Source organism: Hordeum vulgare, chromosome 2H, assembly GCF_904849725.1.
Source record: "Hordeum vulgare subsp. vulgare chromosome 2H, MorexV3_pseudomolecules_assembly, whole genome shotgun sequence".
NCBI classification, from domain to species: domain Eukaryota; kingdom Viridiplantae; phylum Streptophyta; class Magnoliopsida; order Poales; family Poaceae; genus Hordeum; species Hordeum vulgare.
The window spans coordinates 347,105,861-347,121,824 of NC_058519.1; the positions used below are offsets into that span (position 1 = coordinate 347,105,861).

The 15,964-nt window shown below is 43.4% G+C and overlaps 1 pseudogene; it reads right to left on the reverse strand.

Annotated features, from left to right (window-relative positions):
• Nucleotides 1-1,818: 1,818 nt before the first annotated feature.
• LOC123427144 lies at nt 1,819-15,361 on the reverse strand (annotated as a pseudogene).
• Between the last annotated feature and the right edge of the window lie 603 nt (nt 15,362-15,964).

The window sequence follows — 15,964 nt, forward strand, 5'->3', positions numbered from 1 at the left end:
CAAAATTTATTGGAATCTAACAAACATAGCATTGGTCATTTAAAAAATTCATGAAAAAATAATGAAGGAAGACAGATTTCACATGCAAATATACTATGTTGGACATGTATTATGATTGTGTGCCTACATAATTATTTCCAAAGTTGATCAAGTAGTTGATGTTGAACAAAGAAAAGAATGTAATGGTTTATGTTTGCTCATATCCACATAGAAGTTATATTGTCATGGACCCTCTAACATGTGGTTCTTGCTCATAATATTTTGCTAGACATAACTTTGTACCAAGTAGAGATACTACTTGTGCATCCAAAACCCCTCAAACCCAGTTTCTTGCCATGAGAGTCCAACAAATCTACTCATGGATTGAATAAGATCCCTCTAGTAAGTTTTCATTGGTACAAAGCAATAAAAGTTTGCTCCTATATATGTATGATCGTTTATTATAAGGGAAAATAATCTTTGTACGAACTTGTGATGGGGACACAATAAAAGTGACAAATCGTATAATAAAGGTTGCTATCATAAGGGGCAATATCAAGTTATGTGTCTTTATATTAACAAATTGCACACCCAAAAATCAAAAGAGCCTGACAACCTCTGGTTCCCTCTACGAAGGTCCTATCTTGTAATTTTTAGTATTTATTATTTTTTTTACTTTATGAAAGAGTCAATTGTATGTATTCTTATTCCGACCTTAATTATTCTCTACTTGGCAAGCATCATGTGGCGGGGAAATATCTAGGCATATATATCCAATTGGATGTAGGTGATCAGGACTTACTGTTATTGATATTATATTTTGGATATATAGGTTGGGAGGTGAAATATTAAACCCATATCTTCCTATGTGTGTAGCTGCAACAGTTTGTTCTAAACATAGGCTTTGAGTTTCATAAATCATGGGAGACTATATGATAGTTGAGTATGTGGAATTTGATAAACCAAAAGCTCTTATAAGGACCCTTCCGGAAAACAAGATGAATTGTAATTGTTTGATGATTGAAAACATAGTTCGTTAAGTTTCAAGAGAATTTATGATCAATAATTTAAACATGTTAACAACGTGCTACTTGATAATTAGAAGTTTTATGAGAAATGAGTTGTTGTTTATGATAAATAATGATGCTAGAAAAAGTGATTAGAATTACCATTAATCAACTTATTAACTAATCTAGCTTTCAAACTTCATAAACTATTTCTTTTATCATTAACCTACTCGAGGATTAGCATGAATTAAGCTTGGGGATGCTGATACATGTTCAATGTGTCAATAATTTATGAAGTATTCATGCCATGTTTACAACAATTTTATAAGGTTTTCACTACTAGGAAAATGCGTACTAGTGGCGCACCTGTTTTGGCTACTAATGGCGCACTATAGATGCGCCACTAGCATCACGCCATTAGATTTTTTTACTAATGGCGCACCATAGGTGCGCCATTAGTATCTAGTATACTAATGGCGCACCAGGCAGTGCGCCATTAGTATAGCTCATGGTGCGCCATTAGTATGCCTCCCAAGTGCGCCATTAGTATGCCTCCCAGGTGCTCCATTAGTATGCCTTCTAGGTGCGCCATTAGTATGCCTCCCAGGTGCGCCATTAGTATGCCTCTCAGGTGCGCCATTAGTATGCCTCCCAGGTGCGCCATTATTATGCCTCCCAAGCGTGCCATTAGTATAGCTCATGATGCGCCACAGGTTATACTACCAGCTCTAAAAATATTCAATTATTATCCTCACACCCACAAGAAGGTTCAAGATAAACACATATTACACCACAATGAAAATATGTTTATAAACATTCACATACATTGAACGCAAGTTGACAAACAAATTAACCTAGAGGAAGCATAGTTTTGACCATCTTAACAATCATCTAGAACACACAGCAGGGACAGTTCCCTTTTCATGTCGAAGCTCATCCAGCAGCCCTCGATGCCACAAGTGTACCCTTCGACGCGCATCGGATGATCTCTTGGAGTCCTCTCCTCTCCTATAGCCTTCTTCAGCTGCTTCGTCTGTTCGGTGTGAACCTTGCGGTGCTGCAGCAGATGCTTGTGCGTGAAGAACTTCTTTCCACAGCCATCCACCGGGTAGATGTGGCGCTCATGCAGGGACAGTTCATTCTTCGTGTCAAAGCTCATTGAACAACCCTCGATGCTGCACGTGTACCCTTCGACGCGCATTGGATCATCTCTTAGAGTCCTCTCCTCTCCTGTGGCTTTCTTCAGTTGCTTCATCGTTTTGGTTCTGGTTATGTGCTTACGCCCAGACAACTCCAGCTTAGTGGTAGAGCCCACAGAAGGACCCCCCTTGGCAGTAGATGGGTGCTCCTCATCATCCTTTGGAGCAGCTGGAGCCATCATCTTGCTGTCTCCTTTGCTCGTCTTCATCTGCTTCTTTGCTTTAGCCTCAATCTTCTTTGGTGGCCCTGTTCGCGAATGGGAAGTGGCCTTTGGCTTCGGACGGCAAGCAGGGTCATCATCCTCTTCTGTCATCTCTGTTTTCACCTTGTTTGCTCTATCGGCAATCCTAAAGCTAACACGGGGAACCACTCTAGTTGGTGAGGGGTGGGACACATCAGCTACACCTTTTAAGGCTTTGGTACTATGCCTCTCAGCTAGTCTGGGCCTCTTGGTGTTTGTTGTTACCTCCAGAGCCACGTTCTCCTTTTTCATACTTGATTTCGGTACATCTGTTATGGTGCTACTCTTTCTTTTGGAGGCTTCCACTCCACTAGACTTGTCAGCCTCCTCCGGTTCACTGCTTTCAATTCTCTAAGCTAGGAATGGATGGACCTGGTTTGACATCCATGCTTTCCCACACCATCGGCCAGCAAAGGCTACTTTCTTCTGCCTGTCTTGACTCCTCTCGCAAGTTTCCAGTTTTACTGGTGAGTTATCAGGAGAACTGCAGCCAAATGCCTTATAAATGACCCTGTTGTATGGCATTTGTTTGTTATGCAGATGAGATTTGGTCAGATTTGCGCTGTAGTAAAGATTGGTTCCCAGCTTCACAACCCAATCACTGCTTGTTGGTATTGATTCCTCATCCTGCAGGAGTTCTTCAATCATCTTCCTGTCCTCCATGTTGGCTTCCTGAATTTGATGTCCTTCCAGTCATTCTCAACTTCAAATTTTGCAGCTAACTATCTTGCCTCTGCTCCTATTTTAAGATATTCTGTAAAGACCATAACAAACAAGTCAATTATGCCTTCAGAACCAATAATCAGTATTATGAACACCTCAAGCACAATATGTCTAAATTTAATTTTTTGACATTACCAACGTTGATGGGAGTATAATGTGCTTTTGAACAATAACTGCATTAACATAGTCAAGTACAATCAGAATGAGCAATTACCCAATCATACCAAGCAGATGAAGCATTAGAGAGGATGCCACAAGTTCAAGAAGCATTAGATATATAAAAAGGTGCATTGCACTCGATCATGATGAGTAAGCAACTTGATGGCTGATCAGTACATGCATGATAAAATGGCATCAATTGACATCTTAGTGTTCAAGTGTACTTCAGGGCTCTTCCCACTAATATCATACAGCTGCAACAACGAGTATATGCAAAATATGAAAGAACGCACCAGACAAAATTTTTGCTGCTACATTAGCTGATCCCTGGAATTCACAATCATGAAAGAACGCACAAGACATAATTTTTCCAGCTATGTATGTTTGCCTCGGTGGTTCCTGCGTCAGAGTAAACATTTAAACATCATTGCTGCCAGCTATGCATACATTGCTTGCAACTACTTTTTTTACATGACATGAACCACCATATAATTTCAGATATGTGTTCCACGCCATAAATTTTACAGAAGCATAGCAAACAGAGATTAACGCCCCAATTTGGGCATGACTAATACTCAGATCCTCTGTACGGATTATGCTTCGTCTAAGGTGCCAAAAAAACACACAGAAATCATGGACCACCATATATATGTTGAGACACCGCCACAAATTTTACAGAAGCATAGCTAACAGAGATTAACAAAGAAAAATTACCATGGTTATTGAATCATGGGTTAATACGACTAGCATTCAGATTTCAGATCATCTTGAGAGATCATGCCAGGTGTAAGGTGAAAAGAATCATGCACAAATAAAAACCATAAGTAAACAAATTATCTCCAGGATTGTTCTCCTGATCAATTTAAACAAATTTCACACTCTAATGAGACAAACATTACAAGTAGAGTTAAATTCGTTCTTCCAGCCCTCTACACTGGAAACTTAGCATATGAACAGATCGACCCGAGGTGATGAGCACCGGTGGGGCACGAAGGCATCCGACCGGCCATGAAACACTGGCGATGCGCATAGGCATCAAAACAGGGGTGCCCATCACGAAATGAAAATCTTATACAACTTCACATAAGTGTCCCACGACATATATAAATTTCTAACAGAGATTAGCGAAGCACTATAATCACAAGAGTTGCATTACTGATTAGTACGGCTAATATTCAGATTTCAGATCATCTGTGGAAATTATGCACAGATAAAAAAAATGCTAAGCAAACCGTTTATCTCGAGGATTATTCCCTGATAATCAATTCGAATCTAATAATTAGAGGTTAAATTCGTTGCTCCACCTTTGTGGTCATCATGAAATCGAAACCACATACGGCTAGACCGACATGCAGGCTCACAACTTGACATGAGTGTCACATAGCTAACGAATATCAGCGAAGCAGCAAAACAACCACAGACCACAGTGGTTGCAGCACAGATTAACACGATTGACATTCGGATTTCAGATCATATCTAGAAACTAATTGTGTTTCGTGCGAGGGTGCCAATAAACATGCACAGATAATAGAAAATCTATAAAGCAGACAGGTTATGTCGAGGATTATTCTGTAATAATCAATTCGGAATAAATTATAGGTTAAAAGATGTGACGACGGAGGGGAGGGGAGGGGAGGGGTGGGGATGGTAGAGTGCGGACCTAACTTCATGTCGATGCGTTGATGCCGGCACGGTAGACAGGAGCATGTAGTGAAAAACTGCCCAAGCAAGAAGTAGTGGGCCCGATTCCACTTCAAATTCACGCAATCTTGATACTTCAATATCCATCTCAAGAATGTCAGCAACAGAATACTAGGAATACCCTCCACTGAAAGAGACTTCGTCGTGAACCATTCGGAGGAGATTTTCAAGGTCCAAAGTCTCAATGAGAATAAGGAGTAGCTGAGCTTTAGCATGATGAAATGATCTCTTTGCTTCAGCAGACACAAAATTTTTTCCAATATCATAAGAGCCAGAGAGCATATCCCTAAATAGCGAGCACAGAGATAACCACAGCCCACCGTTGCACCTTGAGAAGTTATCACAGATAGCAAGAAACAGAATGTCTAGAATCAGGTTAATTTCAATCAAGCTTTCTTCCAGCCAAGAAACCGGGTGGTAAGACCGGGGCTGGAGCGGTGCGGTGCTCTGCTGGCAGTGGTGGTAAGACCGGGTTACTAATGGCGCACCTTCCAGAATGCGCCATTGGTAACCAGGCTTACTAATGGCGCACCTGGTATGTGGTGCGCCATTAGTAGTTTTGCAAAAAAAAAATTTATAGTTGTGGCGCACTGGGTGAGTGGTACTCCATTACTAGTTAAACTAGTAATGGCGCCCTCTGCCCTAGTCCGCCATTAGTACTTTTGGAAAAATAATAATAAAAAAAGTTTGTTAGTAGTGGCGCACCGTGTGTGTGGTGCGCCATTAGTGTCCATCACACTAATGGCGCACCTGCACATGGTGCGCCACTGCTATATAGTAGTGGCGCACCACTTGTCTGGTGCGCCATTAGTATCTATATTATCTATAACCCTTTTCCTAGTAGTGTTTGGTGCACTTTTATATGATTTTTTGGACTAACATACTAATCGAGTACCCAATGCCAATTGTTGCTTTCTACATGTTTTTGGTTTTAAAAATAAATACATACCAAACAAAGTTCACACGGAATGAAAAAATTGACGATTTTTTCCTAGAAGGAAAGAAACCCACGAAGCTTATGAGGAGCACCAAAAGACTCACAGGGCCCCCAAAGGGCATGGGGCGTACGCTCCCCCTTTGTGGGTCCCGTGTGGTACTTCTTGGCGTGATTCCGGTGCCCACAATTCTTATATATAGTATAAACCCCAAAAGTTAACTTGTAAATTTTACTCTACCGCTGCAAGCCTCTTATCAAAGCGATCTACTACGTATTTGATGAGGGAGTAGTTCACACCTCGGACTGAGAGTATGTACCAGTAGCTATGTGTTTGATCTCTCTCTTTCTCTCTCTCTCTCTCTCTCTCTCTCTCTCGTGATATTGATACGACAAGATCTTGATGTACCACTATCTTTATTAATATAGTTGGATCATATGGGGTTTTCCTCTCTCTATCTTGTTGAGATGAATTGAGTTCCACTCTTTGAAGATATTTGTGTTGGATCGAATATTATGAATCTGAATTCGTTTGATGCATATCAAATAATAACTCACAGATACTCGGGGTGACATTTGAGGACCTAGGTGATATTAGAGTTGATTGATGTGTCATATGGTTTTATTGTAGTACTATCTCTAGGGATGTTTTTGACACTTAGTGATGGATCAATAGACTTATTCGAAAGATAACTTTGAGGTGGTTTGGCCGCCTACAAAAATTTCATCATATGTTCTCTGCTATTGATAAGGACTTTGGCGTGATTATTTCTCGCACGTTGAGGGATTGTTGTTGTATGATTCAACCAGTACTGAAATTCAGAAATTTGCCATCTGCCATGACGAACGGCAAAGGGGGACACCCTGGATGGAAAAGGCCTTTCCCGTCCGTCAGCAGACGGCAAACTAGACGGGAAACAAAAATCCAGTGAAGGCCTCTTTGCCGTCTGCATTGGGACAGCTGACGGCAAAGGATATTTGCTGTGAGGGGGGCAGACGGCGAAGTATATGGGACAACACATCTACGGGCACCTCCGTCAAGTGCTAACGACACCCTGTTGGGCCCACACATCCTTCGCCGTCTGCCTTGGACCGTTTGCCGTCCGCCATCCTTGTGGGCTGACGACAAAGGTGCCACCAAAGCCCCTCTAGTTTGCCCCTTTGTCGTCTGCCCTTGGACCCTTTGTCGTGTGCCATCCTTGTGGGTAGACAACAAAGGCTACACCGATTTGCTATGACACACCAGTTTAGTCCCTTTGCCGTCTGCTATAACCCATTTGCCGTCCGTGGGAAGACGGGAAAGAGTCCAAACTGCCACTGTTTATTTTATTTTTAACAATATTCAGCAATTTTCACACAAACCAGGAATATATATATATATATATATATATATATATATATATATATGACAGTTTCATCCATAATCCATAATACATAATATATTTCACACACATTTCCCCATACTCATAACCATATTAAAATAAGTTTCATCCATAATACATACATATTATGCAAGTTTCATCCATACCAAACCATATATTACACTAGTTTCATCCATACATACAAAGTTTCATATCCATTTACTACAATATTTTGAATCCAAGCTTCTGTGAAGCCATTTTAGAAGAAACCATATTGAAGCACTCCATCAATATAATGCAAGCTTCCGGGAAGTGAATGTAATCTGCAAAATGGGAAATAAGTAAGTTAGAAGAAGAAGACTAGATGAAGAGGAGAATAAATAAGTAAGTTTCATATCCATTTAGCTCCAAAAAGACATACTTAGCTAATTTAGTTCCAAGAAGAGGCGAAGAGGAGAAATGAAAAGAAGGAAGAAGAAGAAGAAGGCTTCTTCTTCTTCTCTTCTGCTTATTCTCTTCTTCTCTTCTTCTTCTTCTTCCTTATTTTCATTTCTCCTCTTTTCCTCTTCTTGGAGTTCTTCTGCTCCTTCTTCTTCTTCTCCTTCTGCTTCTTCTTCTTCTATTCTTCTCTTTTTCTTCTTTTTCCTTATTTTCATGTCTCCTCTTCTTGGAGCTAAATTAGCTTAGTATGTCTTTTTGGAGCTAAATGGGCTAATTAAGTCATTTTAGAGGAGAACAAGCTAAGTATATAATATTCATGAGCTAACCAAGGTTCTTATGGCATTTCGAGCTTATTACGTCATTTCAGAGCTAAATTAGTCATTTTAATGAGCTAACAAAGGTTCTTATGATGATTTTTTCTAACTAAGCTAATTATGTCATTTTGGAGGATAATTAGCTAAGTATGTATTTGTTGGGGAAAATAAGATACGTAGAAGAAGAAAGAGAAGAAGCAAGAAGAGAAGAAGAAGGAGATGAACAATAAGAAGGAGGAGGAGGAGGAGGAGAAGGAGAAGGAGAAGGAGAAGGAGGAGGAGAAGAAGAAGAAAAGAAGAAGAGAAGAAGAAGGAGAAGAAGAAGGAGGAGAAGGAGGAAAGAAGAAGAAGGAGAAGAAGGAGGGCTCCTTCTCCTTGTTCTTCTCCTTCTCCTTCTCCTTCTTCTTCTCATCTTCTTATTCTTCCTTCTTTTCATTGTTCCTCTTTCTTCTCCTCTTGTCCTCTTCTTTGAGCTAAATTACCTAATTATGTCTTTTTGGAGCTAATTATGTCATTTTGGAGCAGAATTAGCTAAGTATAGGTCATTTTTTATAAAATAGACCATTTTGGAGCTAACTAAGCTAATTATCTCATTTTAGAGGATAATTAGCTAAGTATGTCTTTGTTGGGGAACATAAGCTACGTAGAAGAAGAAAGAGAAGAAGCAAGAAGAAAATAAGAAGGAGAAGAAAAAGAAGAAGGAGGAGGAGAAGGAGAAGGAGAAGGAAAAGGAGTTGGAGAAGAAGAAGAAAAGAAGAAGAGAATAAGAAGGAGAAGAAAAAGAAGAAGGAGGAGGAGAGAAGAAGAAGGAGAAGGAGGAGGGCTCCTTCTCCTTCTTCTCCTCCTTCCCCTTCTCCTTTTTTCTTCTTCTTCCTTCTTTTCATTTTTCGTCTTTCTTCTCCTCTTGTCCTCTTCTTCGAGCTAAATTAGCTAATTATGTATTTTTGGAGCTAATTATGTCATTTTGGAGCATAATTAGCTAAGTATAGGTCAGTTTTTATTAAATAAACCATTTTGGAGCTAACTAAGCTAATTATTTCATTTTGGTGGAAGCCTAGCCAATAGGTCATTTCGGATCTAACTTGGGTAAAATAGGTCATTTCGGAGCAAACTATGCTTATTAAGCCATTTTGGAGCTAGCTACGCTAATTATAGGCCATTTAATACCTAAGTTAGGGGGAATAGGTAATTTTGGAGCTACGTAAGCCTTATTATGCCATTTAGGAGGGAACTTAGCTAAGTATAGGTCATATTTTATTAAATAGGTCATTTAGGTGGAAGCCAAGCTAACTATATGTCGTTTTGGAGCTAACTTGGGTTAAATATGTCATTTTGGAGCTAACTATGCTTATTAAGCCATAATGGACCATTATGTGGTTGTTCAGCAAAACATTAGAAATAACATACCATTATCGTCATCACGACGGTGAAGCACGGTGGCTTTGGCTTGTTTCACCTGGAGAAGGCTGCCCTAGAGAAGGCTCCACTATAGAAGGGTCGTGCGATGCGCTTCGGGAGATATTCTGCACCAAACATCGTTTGCAATGTGTCTTTAGCATGACGACACTCTTGAGATCACTGCATTGAAATGTAACTCACCGTCCCCGCCATGTTAATGACTGGCATCGCTGGAGGGACGTGGCCGGTCTTCTCGCACATAGACTGTACATTTGGTTTCGACAAGTCAAACTTTTTAGTTATTAATGAAATGGACATTAAAATGCAAGATTTGAAATAATATGAAGAAGAAACTTACCACGAAGAGCTCGTACATGGCCCTGTTAGACGCATCATTCCTTGCCCTCTCCGCCTCCACCAATGCAACCGTCTTCTCCTCCAGCTCCTTCATCTCCTTATCCTTCTCCACAAAAAGCGCATGCATTGCCTCCCTCTCTTTCAGAATAGCATCCTGCAACACAACTCATTGTTAGCATTCTAATCATATTGGTTCCCACGCATAACATAATGTGGAAAGATAGTTGAGTCCATTAAACTAACCTTGATGGCGAGCTCGACAGGCTGTGGACGAGGTGTTATCTCAGGACAGGAGCTCGTTTGGCGTGCCTTTATCTGCCGGAGAGTGCTAGGACAACGTAGAAGGCCGTCTCCAATGGCGATCGAGCGATGGGGCCTCCCGTTGCCAGCTATCATCACCAGCTCGCTCGAGTTAAAGTCCTCCCCTTTCCTCGCCTTCCCGTGATCTGTGTACTTCACGAGCTTGTGGTGGGAGGAGATGTTGGTGAAGTTTTCTGGATGCTCGAGGTTAGACTCAGATAATGCCTTGACCTTCTTGTACGAGGCAGTATGAGCCATCGCATACATGTCGTACATCTGTGGCACCTCCGTCTTATTGTGACGCGCCTAAAAGAGAGAGAGAGGGAAAATGTATTAGTAAAGGGCTCAAGATAGCATTAAGAATGAATTCCATGATGCATGAAGCAAACCACATACCAAGTTCTCGCCAAATTGGATTAAGTTGACGCTCCCTGATGGGTTGGCACACCAACCATTTTGCCACGCCTCTCCTTGTCGTTGTTGTGGCTGGCCTCCCACGTTTCGGAGAACCACTGATCCACCAAGGCCTCCCAACAATCCATCTTATCCACACACCACCTCAGGGGCACCTAAGTTAATAAAGAGAAATTTGAGCACAACGCGTAAGAATCAAATCAAGGAAACTAAGTAGAAGGCCTTAATAATATGTAATTACGTTCATGTGATGCTCCTTCTCCATTTTAGAATCGCGACACTTTGCGTTGTCCTTACTAATAGGCCGCAAGGCATAGTAGTCTTGAATAGCCTGCACCGGAGCCTCGTGCCGAAAGTTTTGAAGGCAGTGACATTAGGTTTCGATAACCTTTGTCGCGTCCTCCACGTATGCCTCCTCACACCTATTGTAGGTCTGCAAATGAGACAACACCGATTAGTACAATAACTATCTATGGTTGATTTATAATTGTGTAAAGGAGAAATTACCCAGAACTGTCGGATCATCATGTCGGCCCTCGTGTGGCACAAAATACCGTCGATCTCCACCTCTGGCGTGGCTGGGGCACCCAAGTAGTGCTCCCAGATCATTCCTACATCTCGCTCTCGACCGGGCAACGTAACAAACCCCGGGAAGTGTTGACGACAAAGCACACCAAGGACGTTGTTGGGCTTGCGGACACCCTTGGCAACAATCCAACCCCTGCATTATGACAAATTAAAGCGAAAAGATTAGATATTTGAGAAAACATGAAGGCAAAAGGTTAAATAAGAGTAAATTAACTTACTTGTCCCCATTTGGCTTAATCGAGCACCTCTTCTCGCGGGTCGCCGGCACGAGCGGGAGCCTCGAACTACCACGCTGGTAGGCGGTGGCTCCCTCACCCAGCTCCTCGTCTCTATCAGCATGGCCACTTGGCTCAGGCCATTCATCCTCAAGGATAAAGCCACGCAACATCATCGGCATTACCCGCTCAATCCATAAGTGCGAATAATGACTCTTGAGACCAGACATTTTCAATTTCTCAAAACTCGCTCCCCTCTTCAGATTCGCAGCATACCCATCGGGGAACATCAACCGCATTTTCATCCATAATAGCATTTCCCTCATAGCTGGCCTTTCAAGATTGAACCATGCCTTTGGCTTCGCTATGCTTTGCTTTCCTTTCCGTTGTCGCAGGTTTTGTAACAGTCTATCACATAGATCCTCCAGGTCGATTCTAGCCTTAGGATTATCTTTTGACTTCCCCTCTATGCCGAAGAATGTACCAAAATGGCCTCCACAATATTCTTTTCAGTGTGCATCACGTCGATGTTGTGTGGGCAAAGGAGGTCTTTGAAGTAAGACAAATCCCGTAAGCATGACTTGTGATTCCAGGGGTCTTCCGTATTATACCCTTTGAAGTACCTGGACGCAAAGGATCAGGCTCGAGAGCGTTTAACTGATCAAGGGTCTGTTGGCATATCAACGCAGCTGGTGCAGTGTTTTTGACAAGTTTACCTTTGATTAAATTCTTCTTGTCTTTTCTAAACTTATGGTCAGGATCCAGGAACTGTCTATGCATGTCGAAGCAAGAAAACTTGCGACCAGCATGCAGCCAACGGAACTGAAGAGCTGCCTTTTATGTGGTGCACGAGAACCTTCCATGCACACACCAGCCAGCGAATAGCACAAACGCTAGATAATCATGCGTCGAGTACATGTACCACACATGCATTTTGAATTTTGTTTTGGTAGCGGCGTCGTAGGTCTTGATCCCATTATCCCAGGCTACTTGCAACTTATCCTTAAGTGGCTGCATGTACACATTCATATTCTTCCCCAAATAGTTGGGCCTTGGAATTATCAACGTCACGAAAATGTTCTTTATTTTCATAATCTCTCCGAGTGGGAGATTGAGTGGAATGACAAATACAGGCCAATAACTGTATTGTGCTGTCGTCATACCATACACATTGAACCCATCCGTGCTGATGGCAACTCTAGGATGCCTTGGATCTTCCGATTTATCCTGATGTAATGCATCGAAGTTCTTCCATGCAAAACCATCTGAAGTGTGTACTAGCATCTTGTTCCCATCCGCATCTAGTTTGGTTCTTTTGCCCAATTTGTGCCATGTCATATGTCTTGCCATCTCTTCGAACATGAAAAGACGTTGAAGTCTTGGTATGATTAGCATATACCGAAGAACACTAATTGGGATTTTAGTCTGATTCTTCTCACCCATACCGTTTTCTACCACAATATACATGGAAGAATTGCAAATGGAGCAATAGATCAAGGCCGCATACTGAAGCCTAAATAAGGCACATCCATTCTCATAGGCATGTATCTTCTCATAGGGGATCTTAAGTACACGGAGGATTTTCTCTGACTGGTATAGGTTTGCATGCAGTACATGTCGTTTGCGTAGAAAGTGTCCAAATATCAACATCATCGCATCGTAGCATTCTTTGCTTAGGTTGAATTGAGCCTTCAGAGCCATTACTTGCGCGATGGCATCCAGCTGATGACGCTCAGTCTGCTCGTGGAGAGGATGTTTTGAAGACTCCAACATTTAATAGAAGGCCTTTGCAGATTCCTCCATCTCATCGTCCGAATCCCGAGCATCATCAAAGTATTGCACCATATCTTCGATCCCGGTACCATGCTCGTCGGTGTGACGACAAATCACCTCAGCTCTAGCACGTTGGTCAGACTCACCATTAAAAGTCCACACCATATAATTAGGCGTAAAACCCCACTTCTGCAGGTGTTTATACATTTCAAACTATGTCTGCTTTTTCCAGTTGTCGCACTTGGGACAGGGGCACCATGTTTTTTGCTGGCCATTTGCAAATGCGGCTCTCACAAATCCCCTGGTTTTTGTTAACCATTCATGGGTTATGTCTTTCTGACAAGGGTGATCAGTGTACATCCAAGCATGATCACTCATCTTGCCTATTTACCTATGGGAATACAAGAATTAAATATATAATTCATCATATATATTCATCCGCTAATCAAGTTTGCTAGTTTTATTACGTCCATGCAACGTACACGCTAATAGTAAAGATAGGTCCTAATCCCACCCGAGTATGTGTTGATTGGGTTCGTTTTCCCATGCTCTGCTCCAGATCCGATGGAGAATTTCGGTAGCACCTCCCCGCTGTTCTCTTGATACATGTCTCGGCAATAAGCACAGAGGATGTGTACCCGGAGAACAACAGGGAGGCACTGACGAAATTTCGCATCGGATCTGGAGCACAACATACGGGAAAATGAACCCAATCTACACATACTCGGGTTTTCCATGGATAACGTTGGACAATTCGAAAGAATGGCGGTTATAAATATGCAAAGACATGCATATTTGTAGATGTCTCCCTTTTGAATGGGAGACGCATACTGGTCACGCATACTCATGATTGAAGAAACCTATAGCTGGCAAGTTTCATTGGCACAAAGATCGGAACATAGCAAATTAAGGGGGTAGGAGGAGAAGTTATTTGTGCTCACGAACAAACGCAGAGGCGGAGCTCATCCAACGCACGTGGAGGTCGTCGAACAACTGCACATTGAAATTCCCTCGATCAACACAAATATGATGTTTTTATAATTAACATAATCGGAAAATATGTCGAGGTTCGGTGGTGTCGGCTGTCGGTGGCGTCGGGGGTCGGGGGTTAATTAGTGGCGTCGGTGGTCGGGGGTCAGTGTCATCGGGGGTCGAGGGTTAGTGGCGTCGGGGGTCTTTTTGGTCAACAAGAGGCCGAAGAGGTGTCGGGGGTGGGGGTTTGGGGGTCAGTGGCGTCGGGGTTTAGGGGTAGGGAGTCGGGGGTTGAGGGCAGTGGCGTCGGGGATCGGGGGTCGAGGGTCGGGGGTCGAGGGTTAGTGGCGTTGGGAGTCGAGGATTACTTGTGTCGGGCGTCGGGGATTGGGGGATTGTGGCGTCGGGGGTCAGGGGTCAGGGGTCAGTTGCTTCAGGCATCGGGGGTCGAGGGTCGGGTGTCCGTGGCGTCGGGGGTCGGGGGTCGAGGGTCGGGGGTTGGTGGCGTCGGGGGTCGGGGGTCGTGGGTCGGGGGTCGGGGGTCGAGGCTTAGTGGCATCGGGGGTCGAGGGTCAGTGGCGTCGGGGGTCGAGGTTCGGGGGTTGGGGGTCAGTGGCGTCGGGGGTCGTGGGTTAGTGGCGTCGGGTGTCGGGGGTCGGCGGTCAGTGGCATCGGGCGTCAGGGGTCGGGGGTCGAGGCTCAGTGTCGGGGTGTCGGTGTTCCTTTTTCTTCTTCTCCTCTCTCCTCTTTTTCTTCTTCTTCTTGTTCTTCTTGTTCTTCTTCTTTCTCCTACTCTTCTTCTTCTTCTTCTTCTTCTTGTTCTTTCTCCTCCTCCTCCTCCTCCTCTTCTTATTCTTATTCTTATTCTTATTCTTATTCTTTTTCTTCTTCTTTTTCTCCTCCTCCTCCTCCTTCTCCTCCTCCTCCTCCTCCTCCTCTTCTTCTCCTTCTTCTTTTCCTTCTTCCTATAATTATTTTCTTCTTTTCCTTTTTTCTTTTTCATTTTTTCCTTCATTTTTTCCTCTTTTTTTCTTCTAACCTGACTAACTAACCTAATTAGCCTAATAATATAACCTAATAAACTAACTAAATTAACCTATAATAAAAAACTAACCTAATAAACTAACTAAAGTAATTAACTTAATAAAAAAGAAAACGGAGAAGAACTCACCGATAGTGGGCGGCAGGGTGGCATGGGCGGCGGTGGACGATGGCGGGGAGGGGGGGCGTCGGCCGCGGTGGACGACGGCACGTGGCGGCGTGGGCGACGGCAGGGGGCGGCATGGGCGCCACGAGGGCCGGAGCGGGCTGGGGTGGCCGGGGGCGGCTGTGGCAGTCGGGACGGGGTGGTGGGACGGAGCGGCTCCGACGGCGGCGGCAGCAGTGGGTGGGGAGGGGAGAGAGAGTGGGCAGGGCGTGAGAGAGAGTGCGGGCAGGTTGCGCGCGAGAGAAGTTAGGGGAGGGGGTGGGGGTTGTGCGCCGTTAGATAGGGAGACCCTTTTCCGTCTGCAAAGGCTGGGTGGCAGACAACAAAAGGGTGGGTGGGGTGGGGTGGGCTCGGCCGTTAGTGTGGCACCCCTTTGTCGTCTGCCACCCCTTTGTCGTCTGCCTTTGGCTCCTTTGCCGTCCGCTGGCCGACGGCAAAGGGAAGGCCGACAAAAAAAAATACTTTTGCCTTAGGTGTTGTGTTTGCTGTCTACTTTGTGCCAGCTGACGGCAAAGAAGCTCTTTGCTATGTGTGAGTAGACGACAAAGGCAACGCTGACGGCAAATTTCTAAATTCCAGTAGTGGACTATCTTATGATGTTGAGAGATTGCATCAGTGAAAGTATGAATCCTAGGCCTTGATTTCGAGCATTGCAATGCCATTTGCGATCACTTTTATCA